This window comes from Delphinus delphis, chromosome 7 (assembly GCF_949987515.2).
Source record: "Delphinus delphis chromosome 7, mDelDel1.2, whole genome shotgun sequence".
Classification (NCBI taxonomy): domain Eukaryota; kingdom Metazoa; phylum Chordata; class Mammalia; order Artiodactyla; family Delphinidae; genus Delphinus; species Delphinus delphis.
The window spans coordinates 28262335-28276738 of NC_082689.1; the positions used below are offsets into that span (position 1 = coordinate 28262335).

At 40.2% G+C, this 14404-nt stretch overlaps 1 protein-coding gene across 3 annotated transcripts in view; it reads left to right on the forward strand.

Moving 5' to 3' along the window:
• The first annotated feature begins 531 nt into the window (after nucleotides 1-531).
• PLEKHM3 (pleckstrin homology domain containing M3) overlaps nucleotides 532-14404 on the forward strand; it is a 183259-nt gene continuing 169386 nt past the window's right edge. For 2 of the 3 annotated variants that reach the window (XM_060016202.1, XM_060016204.1), the window contains exon 1: nucleotides 532-652. The gene's annotated coding sequence lies outside the window, so the exon portion shown is untranslated. Of the gene's footprint in view, nucleotides 827-14404 lie in introns of all 3 variants that reach the window. The other variant, XM_060016203.1, reaches the window with a different exon arrangement.

A 14404-nucleotide genomic window follows, 5' to 3' on the forward strand; every position in this document is an offset into this window, starting at 1 on the left:
CTGTTTTGCTGGGAATCCGAATGGGGGTTAAGACCTCCTCTCAAAACCATCCTCTTTCAACCTGCTGGCTACACCATGAAAGGGGAGTGAAAATTGATTTTCATCGCAGCTCCAAACCTGAAATGTGAAGCAATCTCTAGGTTCTAATAGTTCTATTTTCAGAAAGAACTTCTCTTTCTAATTCTCTTAGCCAAGGGAGCTGCTAAATAACAAGTCTGGTCCCTGGCATGTTTCAAGTGAAATTTTCCAATTGCAAACATCCATCTGTGCGTTGGGAGGAGCAGTGAGGAGACTCTGCGGCACATACCATTGTTTTCAAAAAGTGTGTGATGAAAACTGTGCGTAAGAAAACAAAGAGATAAGGAGGCCGGGAGGGTGCGGTCAGGCCCTGAGTGGCGCTGGGTCCCTAAGGCAGGAAAGACGAGTCCTTGCGGCCTGGAACCTTGTGTGTCCGAGTCTCGCTTCCTGAGCTGCTGGAAGGAAGCATTTAAGTGTGGGACCGCAAGAAGCGCTTGTAAACAGAGAGCCGGGCCGGAATGGTCGGTGGCCGAACGGGCCGTGACCGGAGGAGAGCTGGCTGCCAAAGCCGAACCACAGCCAGAAGTAGGCTGCAGGCCCCGCAGATGAAGGGGGAGAAGTAGCCGGAGGCCAGGTGAGCATCTGCCTGCTTCTGTGCTGCCGGACTGGCCACTGCGGGAAGGGTGTGGGGATGACAGCATTGTGAGTATCCGAGAAGCTCCCTGGCGTAGCGGTGATTTTGCTGTTTCTTCCATGCTCTGGTTTCTATTTCATCCTGGAAACTGCACAGCAGTGCAGTGGATAATAGGTGAGGGGAGACTGTATGATGCGTTGTCTGTTTATTTTTATGAATCAGGTATATAAGTAGAAAGCAGTTGAAATAGCTGATCCCGTTCTGTGTGTTGTTTTTAGTACCCCGCCGCCCCTCCTGGGTCTTAGAAACCAAGCCTCAGCAGAGCTTTTAACTCACATCTAACTGGGGCTTTCAGACTACAACGACTGTTCCATCTGTTGACCTTGTTCATTTTTAATATACAGTAAATGACACTATGTGACTGATGACAAGCATGATTTGGTCTTCCATGAAAGGATTACTAAGCTAAAAGGTCGAGATAAGGACATTTCAGACCCACTCCTCAAATAAAGTGTTGCTACTGAGATATACAAATGAATGACAAATTGAGACTGGTCTAGAGTTATAGCTTGCAAAGCAGGACAGATTTGAATTTACTAGGTTAAACTGAGATTGAGCTATGCTGTTGTAAACTAATTTGGAAGTTTTTGTCTTCTTGGAAAAGAGAAATACCTGGGTTTTTTTCCTTTAGTATTATAATTTCAGTAGTCATAGTGAATTATGATTTGTATTCATTCATAAGATACTTTATTATAAAATACCACACAAATTATAATTGGCAAACCTTAAGATATAAGGCAAATTTTGTTTCATTAACTTCAAAAACAAATGCCTTAACCAAAATTGGGCTAAAAGGTCAGTAGGCATGTGTCACCTTGGTCACATAGTCTAACTTTTAGTTACTAGAAGAATATTAGATTAAATTGCTCATAGAAAAGTGTTTTAAAGTCATGCACATCAAGTAGATAATATTAATGCCTGATGAGTTTGTCTTTCAGTGAGTATTTTCGCAATGTAATGGTTCATAGCAAGAACTATAAAGCCATTCTGGGTTTGAATTCCTGCTTGGTCACTTCCTATTGTGTAACCTTGGGCAGTTTATTTGCTATATTTCTTAATCTGTAGTATGGAAATAATAATGGTACTGATTTCATAGGGTTGTTATGACGATTAAATGAGTTAATATTTTTAAAGTTCTTAGAACAGTGCATGTAGTAATTGCGATATACATGTTTGTTAATAAATACATAAAATAGAGATATACCAACATTGAAAGTAAAATGGTGGTTGCCAGGAGCTGGGGGAGGGGCGAAATGGAGAGTTGTTTAATGGGTATAGAGTTTCCGTTTTGCAAGACGAAACATTCTAGAGATTAGTCGCACAACAATATGAATGTACTTAATAGTTTGGAACTGTACACTTAAAAATAGTTAAGATAGTGAATTTTATGTAATGTACTTTTCCCCACAATTAAATCTTTTTAACATACCAATGTTAGCAAAGTCATATATAATCATAGGGGAATTTCTTCCAAGACCCCCCACAGATACCAAAATTCAACAATGCCCAAGTCCCTTATAAAATGGCATAGTGCTTGAATATAACCTCTGCTACGCACATCCCCTGGTATAATTTAAATCATCTCTAGATTACTTATAATACCTCATATAATGTAAATTCTATGTCAAGAATTGTAAATTCTATGTAAATAGTTGCCCAGTGCCCAGCAAAATTCAAGTTTTGCTTTTTGGAGCTTTCTGGAGTTTTTTTCCCCCAAATATTTTCTGTGGTTGGTTAAATTTGCGGATGTGGAACCCAAGGGTACGGAGGGCCGACTGTGTTCAGAATCGTTATTAGCACGCAGCAGCCCCATCCTTAGTTGTCTTTGCCATTGTGAAAATGCAACTTCTGGCAGTCATCAGTAAGATTCACTTATTTGGTAAATTCATGAAATTAAGACATCATAAAGAGCACAAACAAATGATAAGAAACAACATCTAATACCCTATGGCAAGCACAGTTCTGGAAATGCCCCTCCACCAAGATTGCATACCCTCATCCCCAGAACCCGTAAGTATGATGCAGTATCACTTCCTTGATCATGTTTCTTTATATGGCACAGTTGAATTTAAAATGGGGAAATTAGCTGGTGGGCCAAATCTAATCAAAGAGGCCTGTAAAAGAGGAGAGCATTCTCTGGCTGGGGAAATCAGAGAGATCTGAAGCCTGAGAAGAACTGAACATGCTGTTGCTGTTTTGAAGATGGAGGTGACACTTGAGAAGGCATGGGGACAGCCTTGAGAAATGCGGGAGTCCTAGAATTGCTGAGGGTGACCCAGTGTGGAAACTGGAACCTCAGACCGAGGGTCAACAAACTGAATGAGCTCAGAACTGGATTCTTTACCAGAACCTTTAGTTAAGAACACAGCCTAGCCAACGCCTTGATTTCTGCCTTGTGAAAGAGAGCCTGAGCAGAGAACCCATACAACCCCACCCAGACTCTGACCTTCAGAATTGCGAAGTAAGAAATGGGTGTTCTTCAACGAACAGTAGCCCCGACTCGCCGCAACTAGAGAAAGCCCATGTGCGGCAACGAAGACCCAATGCAGCCAAAAATAAATTAAATAAAATAAATAAATTTATAAAAAAAAAAAAGAAATGGGTGTTGTTTTGAGGTACTAAGCTTGTGGGAATTTGTTACACGGCAAAAGAAAACTAATATGACAGGAACAGACTACCCATACAAGAGAAAACTAAATGGCTAACAGTCATGTGAAAATGCATTCTCTTTCCATTAATCAAAGAAATGAAATTGAAACAACAGCAAGGGACCATTTTTCCAGCTCTCAAATTTACATAGATTTAAAAAAATTCTAATTCTCCACATCAGGTAGTGGGTAGCAGAGCAGACACTCTTAGATGCTGTGAGGGGTGCGCAGATGTGAAAGCTTTCTGAAAAACTCATTGGCTGAATGTACGAAAAGTCTCACTAAATGTGTCCACTCCTCGATCCAGTAGTTCCACTCCTAGCAGTCTGTCCAAAGGAACTTATGAGAAATATTTTAAAAGTTAATGTTCACAACTGCTTAATATGGCTTTGGTTAGAAAAGTCAGATATTGGCAATAGTCTAAATGCCCAACAAGAGGGGAACAGTTTAAATAAATTATGCTATCATCAAAAGACATTGTTTTATACAGATTTGTAAAAGGATGTTTATGAAGAGTTTTAACAGTGTGGAAAGGTATTTATCAATTTTTGCTAAATGGGGGGAGATAGGCTAGAGAACTGTATGTGCAGTCAACTCTCAACTATGTTTAAAAAACCAGAAAGATCTACCTACATAAGGAAAGCGACTGAAAGAGCCAAAATGGGGCAGTGCTTTTTTCTCATTGGAGGACGAATAGGCATTGTTTATTTTCCCTTTTATACTTCCTGTATTTTCAAAATGTTTAACAATAAGTATATAGTAATTGTTTATAACCATAATAATCAATAAACATTATTTTAAAAGCTGTTAAAACTCTATGTTGTGGGGAATACAATGAATCTAAGACATTGTCCAGTCAAATAATGGAGAATATAAAAATCCATAAATAACTTAATATATGGCAGGAAGTGATGTTTTAAAGAAAGACTAGAAGATAGGATATGATAAATATGGTTGGAAAGATTGAAATAAAGTTGGATAACTTATTTCTCGATAAGGGTAATCAGTGAAAGCTTGGTGGTGGAAGGATGGCTGAATATCATACTGAAATGATAGAAAAAGGAAGCTCATGGTTGAGCTTTCGTTTTCTTTGTTTTCTCATAGATTGATGGATTTTAGGCTTTGGGCTATGGACTCAGGTTAATTATATAAGTGGAAAACAAAGAACTGTGATGGATATATAACCATTAGCAAAAAAGAAAAAGAAAAAGCCCTCTGCATGTTATTACTAGGAAAACCAAACTGGATGTAGGCCGGTAACTGCTGCATTAAAAAACATCCAAAGCTAATATTTATTGAATACTTATCAGATACTTAATATACTCTATTCCAGTTTAATCATGTATGCAGCCTTCCCGTAATACTTGAAGTCACGTCATACATTTACAAATTTAAGAAACAGGCAGGTAGAGGGGTACTACGTTAATTACTGGTTTCAGAAGACCTGATTTTAATAGAAACCTGAAAAGGTTAGACCATTTGGGCAGAATTTTTAGCATTCTCCATCTCTAGACAGTTTGCAGGAGCCCCAGACCACTGCTACTCCTTCTTTTTTTTCCTACTAGCTCCCTTTTCTATTTTCACTTTACACTCTCCTCCAACACCTGTAGAAAAGTATGGAAAGTGTCTGTTGCTCCACTGGCTGTTAGCCAAATGCTGATTTTCTTCATGGGGAGTGTTAACCCTTCAAAAGAAACCCTGTGGAGGGATATCTAGAAAGGAATTGCTTTTTTTCTTTTTCCTTTTTCTTTTAGAGTGGATTTTATATATGGTTCATAAGTAGCGGAACTGTATGCTAGCTTGGAGTTTCTGGGGCAAGCTAATGCAGAGAATTGAGTAATGAGTGAGAGTGTGATAAGAATAACCACCAGTAGTAAATTCCATGCATTGTGTTTGCTCTGTTTCATTGGCTACTGTAGGTATCACCAGACAGCAATAACAAGCCTACATAGTTCACCTTCATATTGACAGTAAGGTATGAAGTTTATTTGGTCCATGAGGGTAATTAATGTTAATGGCAACATGAATTATGAGCAAAAACCAAAGTCAAAATATAGAGGCCATTGTATTGAGATGTCAGGCATGCTATTTTCATTAACATTTTGTTTGTTTTTCATACACCCATTAACTGTCAATTTGAGTTATGTGTTTTAAATTGGATTCCCCGATTATATGCCACATTTATGAGTATGGGAGAGATTTATTTGTCTAGTTACCGTGATTAGTGTAACCAATTTATAATTCAGTACAAACTGAAGCTGCCCTGTTCTGCATTATCCAGTTTACTTGTGGACATTTATCTAACTGGGAAATTGCTAAATATCCATTTTACTTTGTAGTCTATAGATGTGATTATAAATGTACATTTTCATAGAACAAGGAACATATATTATAGGTTAGAAAACATTGGAAAGGTAACCAGCAGTTTTTATGCTCCAGGAAATTAGCTAATTGATCTTTTCCCATGAACTTTTCCAGAACAACTTCTCTTCCAACCTCAGAGATTCATTGGTTTGTTAATTAAACAAGTAAGAATTGAGCACTTATTTTGTGCCTTGGCACATACCTCTTGTACTTGGAACCAGCAATACAATCTTGAAGAAAACAGGCACAATCCTTGCCTTCATGAAAGTTACAGTCTAGTGAGGGAGACACACAAGTAAGCAGGCTAGTTTTACACAGAGTGAAAAGCATTATAATTGAGGAAATCAGTGTGCTATGGGAACACACAAGAGGGATGTTCAAAATGGACGTGGGAGGTCAGGGAAGAAGTGATACCTCAGCAAAGACCTGAAGGCTGAATGAGAATTAGCCAAGTTGTGTGCCTTTGTGTTTTGGGGTGCGGGGTAGAGACGATGGAGATTTAAGAGGTAAGCCCAGGAAAGTAAGTGGACTTGAGCTCTTATAGGCAGTGTTAAGGAGTATATGATTTATCCAGAAGAGAACAGGGTTTTAATTTTAGAAAGCCCTCTCTGACTGCAGTGTGGCGAATGGATTAGTGGAGGGAAAGACTAAAGGGAGGAAACTGGATGGTAGTGTCTGAACTAAGGCCATAAAGAAGGAGAGCAATGGATAAATTTGGCAGATCTCACAGAGGTAGAATTAGCATGACTTGCTGATTTGGAGTGATTTGTGGGGGAGGGAGCCAGCAGGGTCAAGGATGATGATATCCTTCACCATATGGAGAATGCCAGGAGGAGGGGCAGGTTGAGGGTAAGATAAGGAGTTTGGTTTTGTGCATGTTAGGAGTTAGGGGATGTCTGAAAGGCAGTTGCATGTGGGTCTAGAGCTCAGGATAACAATGTTTCTCATCTGTCACATGGACTGCTGCCGAAGCCATGGGGAATGGAGAAGATCACCCAGGTGGAAGAGGAACTAATTAAGAAGGTTATGGGGAAAACGGAGGAACACCTACATTATGATGTGGGCATAGGAAGGGGGCTCATACAGGGTACCAGAGGGAGCATCCAGAGATAAAGGAGAAATTCCAGAAGAGACTTACATCAGTGCTTTCATGAGAGCAATGCAAAGAGTGGGTGTTGAGTAGGTCAGATCCTGCTGAGAGGTCAGTCAGAGGTGGAGTGAAAAACCTCCTGGGTTTAGCCAAAAGGAAAGTGTTGGTGACCTCTGCCTGTGCAGTTTCACCTGGGGCAGAATCAGTGCTTCTGCAGGGAGGAATGAATGGAGTCAGAAAGCATAAAAAAAAAAACTCTTTAAGAAACTTGGAAGAGGAAAGGAGGAGGGACAGAGTATCCTACCTGTACAGGAACTTGGGAGACAAGGGAGTATTTTACTTCTTTGTTTTTTCTTCTTTGAGAAGAGACATTCCTTTTGAATCACGCTGAATCTTGCACTACTGAATCCTTCCACTCTAAGACTACCAGAAAGCCCGATGTGCAGCAACTCATTTTGCCTGAACAGTGCAGGAGGAACCCTTGAGTTAATTAAAACCTTATCTCAGAGCTTCCTAAACTGACTGCTGTCACCACTCTCTCCACCAGTTTGTTGGTTTATAATGGGAGGAAATCAAAGAGACTGTGGTGACCCTTTCCCTGGTACCATACGGATGACCCCGGATGAGCCCCATTGGCATCCTGTACCCTGCCTTTGAGTTCACAAAACACTACGTTATGTCATTTGATTTACATTCCAGAACAACCTTCGGGGAAGGTAGGACAGGGATTCTTATTTGACCTGCATTGAAATAACTAGAATTCAGGTTCAAATGACATGCCTGGAATCACACATCTAGTAGTAGTACATGGGCAGTTCAGGTCTTCTAATTCCAGATCTTGTGGTCCAAAAGTAATTAACTTTCACTGAGAGGTTAGATATGATGTCTATATTTTCACTGTAGTGTGATCATATAAAACTTGGGCATATCATATTTTAGTACACTTAAGAAACAAGACTGAAGATTGTGGGTCAACTTTGTAATTTCGCTTGAGTCCCATATACATTGATATTTGTCCCCTATCCACCCGCTGTCCCCCAAAAAAGTTAAGTTGGTTTTAGAAGGAGGCAGTTTATTTGGACATGCCTTATTAGTCAAAGCATGTTTGAATTATCTATAGTCACATCTAATTTGAAAATATTCCTTTTAATTCTTTTGACAGAAACACTTATTTGCCAAGGGTTTTGTTTTTTTTTTAAGCAAACATTTTTACAAGTGTTTCTATTTATTGGCTAAATGAAAAATGATGTCTTTGGGAAACATTAGTAAAAGGTTTGGGCAATTAGGACTATGTAAACATTTGCAAAAGCACTTGTTTAGCCTAAATGGAGTCAGTTACTATACCCTTGCAGACATTCCAAGCAATATGTCCAAGGTCACTGAGAGAATTGAGGTTAGCTATTTAGTTAGAGAACAGCCTTTTATTCTGTTTGTTCAGACACCTATCATCCACTATTCCCTTAGAGAATTTACAATGACACAGAAATAGTACAGAGGTGATTTTTTTTTTTTGTAAATTAAGTATAAACTATTTCCCTGGATATTTAGCAATTAACTTTCTGAGTTGTGGGATTAACAAACAGAAGGATTTAAAAAATAAATATTAAAGTTGCTGAAGTTTGACATTAAAACTCAAAGCACCTTGTATGTAAAATTCTAGCTGTATTATCTCAGGGTAATTAGTTTGCTGTTAATTGTTATACAGGACAGTATGTGCATTTTAGAGGTTTGTTTCCACTCGCTTACTGGCCATATTACCTTGGACAAGGTACTGCATTTCTTTAGATCTCAATTTCCTTATCTGTAAAATGGTAATAATAATAGCAGCTCTCCGATAAGGTTGTTGTGAGGATTTAACAACATAATGAAGATAAAGGGCTTCACATAATGACCTTAGGAAGTGCTCAATAAATGTTAGTGATGACTCTTAAATCTTGGTCGTGGTGTAGGAGTTGTAAGAACTCTATTTTGTTTTTAAACATTTCACTAACTACACCATTCCACATTTAACATATGTCCATCCACGCTGAAGGAGTCCTCTGTAGGGCATTTTTGAAGAGTTTAGTATAACAGTAGCTGTCTCTGATGCTGGGCAAACTATTTGAGTCCCAGCTACCATAAGCCTATCATCCTGATGTCAGATTAAAACAGTCACAGAAATAAGACCAATCAGAGCTCCAGAATTCAACTTCAGAATGTTTACACGTTGCTGTCTTGTTTTGTAAAAATCCATTTAGTACCAATGATAATAGTCCACAATAAAAGAAATTTAAACCCAGATTTGTGGATGAAAATGTAGTTCTTACTTTTCTTCCTCTTCATACTTAGTAAACTTTTCCTTTGTCCTGTGTGATGGGCAGAGAGTTTTCTGGCCTTCATGTAGTACATAGTAAAATAACAAAGACTCGTCCTCTTGTTTTACCTTGCCTTGTCCTTATCTTTGAGGGTCAAAGACAATGTTTCGTCTGCTTTTGGCAGGCTTGCTTGTTTCCTGACGGAATTGGTAAGAGGCTGCTTGGTAGCCAACCAAGGTCAAGGTCATTGTCACAGATTGAGTCCAAAAGGGAGGGAGGGGTCGTGGGTGCAGCCCATCACCCCTGGGTACGTCTGTCCTTTCAAATAAGAAGTGAGTCACCTTCTGCTTAGACCTTATCGTGGGTCTGGTACTCTCTGGGTGCCATTCAACAAAGACCCAGCCTCATTCTTTAGCAGGTTCAAGTGTAGCCAGGAAAGAAAAAAAAATCAGTTAACTACTTCTCATGTACATTCACCCTAAATGCCCAGAGGAACCAGTTTTGTGAATGTGTGCTAACCCATAAGCTGGTTGTTGCTTTGAAGGTTAAAGTGGTGAGTATTCTCCCTTCTGGTAATCAGCTGCGGTGACCCAAGGAATTAAAGTCAACGGGAAGTGAGGCAAGGATTCATTTCTCATGACATCTCAGCCACCCAGCAAATGCTTCTGCTGGCCAGGGATGTTTCTGTGGGTCGGATAGATTCTGTGGGTTGGATAGACTTGGGCAGCTTGTGAGGAAGCCCTCTACACTTGTGCCTCCCATTTGTGTAATTGTTTGTTAGTTCACTTTGAGCTCAGGCTTTGGTGGGACCTTCAGAGATATTCCTGTAGGTTGACAGCTTCATGCCAGAAGCAGCATCATTTTTAGAGCACGTCTGATTGGTTTTATTTGTACGTTTCATTTGTCTTTGGTTTGTTTCAACTGAAGTCATCTCTGTACGCATGTTATTATGCCATTCAATTGTGTTCTGTCACTTAAGACTTTTTATTATTGTCCCTTGATTAGTAATGACCTCTTATTTATGTTCCCATAACACCTTTTGTATACTTCTGTTAAGGCACTTTTTATACTTGGTTTTGTATTGTTTCCCCACTAGCTATTAAGCTCTTTGAGGGCACAAGCTGTGTTTTGTGTCCGTACCATCACCTAACATAGTGTTTGGGTACTTGGTCCATCCTCTGTGAGCGCTTGTTGAGTATAAATGGTTGTGTGGTTAGAAATCAACAAGCTTCTTATAGGAATAGTAATTGTTTTAGATTTTACAAAAATTTCACATATATTATCTGCATTTGTGCATTACAGCTCTCTAATGGAGAGGTGCACTGATGGAGACAGACGTTGGAAGGATTTCCATTTTGCAGATAAGAAGGGCCAAGACATCCTGAGTCAGCCTGACTTGCTGGAGGTCGTTCAGCTTAGAAGGCCGTGCTGGGACATGAACCCTTTCTTGGTGTCAGAAATGTGTGTTCTTCCCATTGCCACACCTCTGTCCCATCAAAAAACCTCAAACTTGGGTGGCTCATGGATTGAATTCACCTTACTCCTTGTTTATGGTCCTTCTAGCGTCAGGGCCCCTGAGTGATTTAAAGTGGTTTAAAAGGTAATTGAACGTGGACTCAGTAATTTGACAGGGATTCTGGGAATTTCTTTTTCTTCCCCATGGGGCCTTCCACTGACAGTAGATGAGTCATTTTGGTCTCTGTTTCATCATCTCTAAAATAATCCTGCTACTTTACTTACCTGTCTCTGTTGAGATTACTACAAATTTTTTTCAAGAAGCTTATCAAGTGCTTTATAAACCATGCTCTAAACCATGCATGTGAAGACGATTATTCTCAATAAAGTCAAATAGTTATATGAGCGGATGACATCTTTAAAGATGCTAATCTGAAAAGCTATTTCTTTAGCTTTTTTGGGTATCTTGCATAGCTGGGTCTCAGCGTTCCTCCTTGGGGTGGCCATTACGAGGTCTCACGCCAGCTGGTTTAGACGACGCCTCCATGTACTCCTTATTCCCTGTTGCAGTTGGAGGGTGACTCTAGCACACGTGGTTTTTATGATGGATCTTTTCAACTTCTTCACCTCAGTCCTAGGATGGAGGTAATTTGAGTGATTCTTTTGTTTGTTTTTTAATCACTGTTTCCTGCCATGGAGGTAACGGGGAATGGAAAACATTGAGTCTGCATTTTTAGACACTTAAGTAACTGAAGTTTGTGTCTGTCTGTTTTGCTCCTAAAACCAGGACATTTTGGAATGCTGGTGGTTTTATGAAAATGGGCTTCTCAATCAGAAGTCTTGGCTTTCCAGCGCAGTGGGTGCCACAGGGGCATAATAACATTGCTGCCTTCAATAGCAGAGCAATTGGAGATTTGAAGCCCCACACTTATATTTAGGTTGGTTTCTGGGAAAACATCTTGGGGCATCAAATGTCTCAATGATTTTTGCAAGAGGCAAACAGTAAGCACAGAGATGGACTGAAAAATGCTTAGGTTGATTGCCCGGGGGTATTTCAAAAGGAACATGTCCTTTCTGGTATTAAAAAGAGCTTGAGCTCTAAGTCACTGGAAAATTAGACCAGCCAAGCTATGGATTTGGAGTGGTTCACAAAATAATTCCCAAGCGCTGCATAGGCGCTCTTGTTTCTATAAAAGGTCTGAGTGAGGTCTTTGCTACCTGACCTTTGCCATGTTATTTTTAAACCCAGTTTCAATAGCTTGGAAGCTTTTTCTAACCAAGAAAAAATTTAAAAGCTCAAGTCAACATAACGTTTTGGAAAGCATGTCAAATTTTTATTAAACGAGCTTATAATGAATTCAAATATACTTTGGCCAGAAAAGCAGAGTGGTGTTTATATTTACAGAGGTCAGTACTTTGAAAACATGCTCTTTATGCAGTCGTTCATTCAGCCCATATTTACTGAGCACCCATTGTGTACTAGCCATTGTGTTAGGCCCAGTGAGGGTTGTAAAAATGAAATGGGGTAGAATCGCTGTGCCCAAGTTGCTGTAAGTCCAGTAGGGTAGGCGTGTGACCTCAGGAAAGTTACCAGGTATCGTTTCGCCTCAGTTTCCTCATCACTTTACACATGGTGAGGCTTAGAGATATAAAGTACTGAGCAATGCACCTGGCACAAAATATGCTTTGGGTAGTTATTATAATATAATATAATATATTATAATAATATAAGATAATATAATTATTATAAGATAATATAATTATTATCATCATCATTTCAGAAGGAACAGGCAGCAGGCAGTGTAAGTTGTGGAGGCAGTACCAAAGCCATTCTCTGCACATTTAAAGAAAGAGCTGACCGTTTTGGGGTGAGGAATCACAGAAAGCTTGTGGAAGAGGTGGCAAGTAAGCCTGAAGAGTGGATAGAATTTCAGTAGGTAGAGGTGGGGAGACGGTACCTCAGAGATAACTGTAAGCAAAGTTTTGGAGTTGGGAAAGCCTAAAACTTGAGCAGTAGCATCCCAGTTTGGAGGAAAAGAATGTCTTATGGAAGGGAAGCGGGAAGTTGGACAGGCAAGCTAGTCCAAGACTGTGAAAGGCCTAGAGTGTCAGGTTAGAGAGTTGGGCCCTGTTGTCAGTGGGAGCTGCATTGAAGGGTTTTATTTGCTACCGTCTCCCCAGTACCTCAGACAGCACCCAACCCATAGTGAGCAGTCAGCAAATAATTGTTGAGTGAACAGCTGAGTGTGGCTTTAGACAAGTTGAGCTTCATTTTGCCAGATGATAAGCCAGACAGAAATGTCCTACAAAAAGTTGGGGACATGGGACCAGAGTCCATGGAGACTGAAGGTGGAAATTTGGGAGGTGTGAGCATGGAGGTAATCATGGGGCTAAACTGACCCGAGGAGTACATGCGGCTGTAGTCAGAGAAGAGAGCTGAGGTGATGCCCCTATTTGATGAGCAGACCAGGAAGGAAAGGAGGAAGATGGAACAGAGAAGGAGAGGGTAGAAATGAGAGGAAAACAGAGAGCGCGGTGCCCATGAAACCTGGGGAGGAAAGGTTTGAGGAGGGACCGGTTGACATGCTCGAGGCGGGTCAGGGCTTTGCAGTGCACTAGTGGCAGTATAGAGAGGAGGTCCCTGGACAGGGTGGAAGAGAGTTCAGTCAGGTGGGGCCTTGTGCCAGGCTGTAAGCTATCGGTGGGCACAGCACACTCTGAGACATTTCTTTTTTCTTTTCACGGTTAATAATTACTGGTATTTGCTTTTTGAGCAGGTCTTTAAACAGACAGTGTGCCCAAATTGTGTACTGTATATAATCTGATTCCAATTAAATATTAGATAAAAACACACCTAACTATTTCGTTCTGAGATCATGACTGATTTTTATTTTCTTTTCCATATCTGTCAGTATTTTCCAGAGTTTTTATGGGTTTATTACCTTCATAACTGGGGAAAACACTGTAAAATTATATTTCTAAATGATATGTTCCTTAGGTATTGCCAGGCAATACACTTCTCATTTATTGAAACTTAGATAAATGTAGCCATTTAATGTTCCCTCCAGGCCTATGAAGATGGGATTCCATTTGTGTTTCTAGCTGTCTTTCTCCTCTGAAAGAGCCCCTGAACTCTTCTTATGAGGTCCACAGAGGCACCATTTCCTTATCTGCTGCTCTTGGCTTGCCTGTGCTCCATCAACATGCTTACATTACAGCATGTCTTTATGACAAAGCGCCATGACAAAGCGTAACCTCCTGTAGCCTGATAATCCAGGAGCATTTTTACTAGGGTCATATTCTCTTGTGGTGGAGCCTTTACATTATGCAACTCTCAGAAAATTTATAGTCAGCTGTGGCCTTAACCAAAGTGAAGACCGTGTGAGAGCCACATGTGCTGACCATTCTTATAGTCACCCTTGTTTCTCATGTTTGAAAGTGATTGGCAGAAACTGTTTATCCTAGGTGTCTTTGGTATTGCATTTTTCTCCGTAGTCCAGCTGCTTCTAAAACTACAAGGCCCCAGACACCCTCTTGAGCACTCATTACGTTCTGAATACCAGCCATTTAGTCAAGTGGGAGGAAGTCAGCGTTTTTACCATCCAGCTTGGGAGAAAGTGGCATCTCTGTGTGGGCCAGGCTGGTATTATTACTCATATCTGCTTCTACTTCTGTGTGGAAGGACTGCTGTATTCATCCTGCTAATTAACCTTGCCTAATGAGCATGTAAGCAGCAGATTTCCTTGTTAGGAAACAGTGATGCACTGATTCTGCATCCTGTTAACATTTTGATGCATGCATGGAATTCTTTGGATTGAGCTTTTATGACAACACTGACAAA